This window comes from Macrobrachium rosenbergii, chromosome 41 (assembly GCF_040412425.1).
Source record: "Macrobrachium rosenbergii isolate ZJJX-2024 chromosome 41, ASM4041242v1, whole genome shotgun sequence".
Lineage (NCBI taxonomy): Eukaryota > Metazoa > Arthropoda > Malacostraca > Decapoda > Palaemonidae > Macrobrachium > Macrobrachium rosenbergii.
In genome coordinates this window covers 43,135,697-43,137,367 of record NC_089781.1, presented here as the reverse complement: position 1 = coordinate 43,137,367, position 1,671 = coordinate 43,135,697, and the positions used below count along the sequence as shown (strand labels likewise).

At 40.5% G+C, this 1,671-nt stretch overlaps 1 long non-coding RNA gene across 1 annotated transcript; it reads left to right on the top strand.

The window, feature by feature from the left end:
• Positions 1-712: 712 nt before the first annotated feature.
• LOC136826480 (uncharacterized) lies at positions 713-1,148 on the top strand. The gene is made up of 2 exons (XR_010849626.1): positions 713-867; positions 1,031-1,148. It is a non-coding gene; the product is annotated as an uncharacterized lncRNA (long non-coding RNA).
• The last annotated feature ends 523 nt before the right edge of the window (positions 1,149-1,671 follow it).

The following is a 1,671-nucleotide window of genomic DNA, read 5'->3' as shown; positions in this document are numbered from 1 at the left end:
TTTATGGCAAGGGTGGCTTTTGTTTGTCCTGCCAGGCAGGGCACCAGGCAGGGCAGCATGAGGGGTGTGGGTAGTGGTGTGGAGGAGCGCATGAATCTTGGCGTGGAGGAGGGTGCGGGTGATATGGGCGGGAGGTAAACGACTGAGTCCGCGTGGTTCGCGGTTAACTGAACTTGGGAGGGAATGTCCACATCTATGCTCACTCTAGCCCTCTTAATTGGAGTGGGATACTCGCGTCAATACGCACTTGGGAGTGCGCCGTGTGAGTCTGTTAATGACGCTGGTGATTTGCCGATGAGAGTCAGCACGCCCGAATGCTGGTTACAGCGCCGTAATGAGTCTGCTAGGGGCGTGGGTAGTTCCTGGAGCCAAGACTAAGTTGCCATGTGGGTCCGCTAATGGCTCCTGGAACCACTCCGGGGTCACCACTTTAAGAGGTGCTAAAGAAACGAGCAGAGAAAGTTACTGCTGATTTATTGAGGACACAGGCAGTTTATATAGCGGCGGACTGACATCACGCCGAGGAATACAATGAGAACAAGGGTGACCTGAGGTCAATAACATTTAACAATAAATACAATGAATAAATACACTCTGAGTTGCAAAAATGGACAATAATGAAGTTGATGACATTCTGATACATGAGCAAAAGAAATGTTACTGTCATTAGCATACCCAGTTATATCTGAGTTTTCAAACAATACAAAAAATACATTCTACCAAGGTGAACGAGTTACTTCCCGCTCTGCTGGGTAGAAATAAACAATCACAACAACTGCTGCCTCAGATTCAAGCACATGAATGTGACTTGTTTGTCATGGATTTCATCATGTTGTATGTCTAAGAGATTAAGTCCCCAAAATTGTGGTAAGATATGTTAATTTACTTATAATATGTCTTTTTTGTACCTGTTTGATATGTTTTTATTTGTACCTTTGATATAGCCAATGGCATCCTACCAGTTTTGTATTACATGTGGATATACTAGCTTCGAAGGCATTAGCCTAAAAGTGTTTTTCTTTTGTTTCAGTTATACTCAATTAATGGCTCATGGTTTATATAATAAAGTAACTACAAAAGGACCATGGAATGTTATTGATACCCAATTTGAGAATTAACACTGAACGGGGCTAAAATCAACAAATAAATACAGAGCCACGTACTGTCCACCACAAGGACAAGAAACATATGCCATACAAGCTAGTAATAGGTAAATATTTACATAGATCAGTTTAAATGATTGGGTATGGCTGATCCTGTGAGACCCGTTATCCTAGGAGCGGCATAGAAAACGGGTTGCTATCATAGAAGACCTGCTTAGCAGGAACTTTACAATCCCAGACACCCCTGGTCCTTCCATTCTTCACCTACCTAGCTTACATCCTAATGAGGAGGAGTTTTGATTTTATTGACCAAGTGTAGGTTACTGTGTATGTGTTTATTATGTTACTTATATTGTATTATTGATAATTTCAATCACACTTGTAATTAATTTGTAACAGATTCAAATGACTAAAAGTTGTCATAGAAATACATATGGCCATATTAAATTTTGTCCTGTTTATACGGAAAAGCTATTATTATTATTATTATTATTATTATAATCTTCTTGAACTTTCACTAACTCCTCCCACGTTTGCATTGTCCAGCTATGCTTTCTACTGTCTTCCA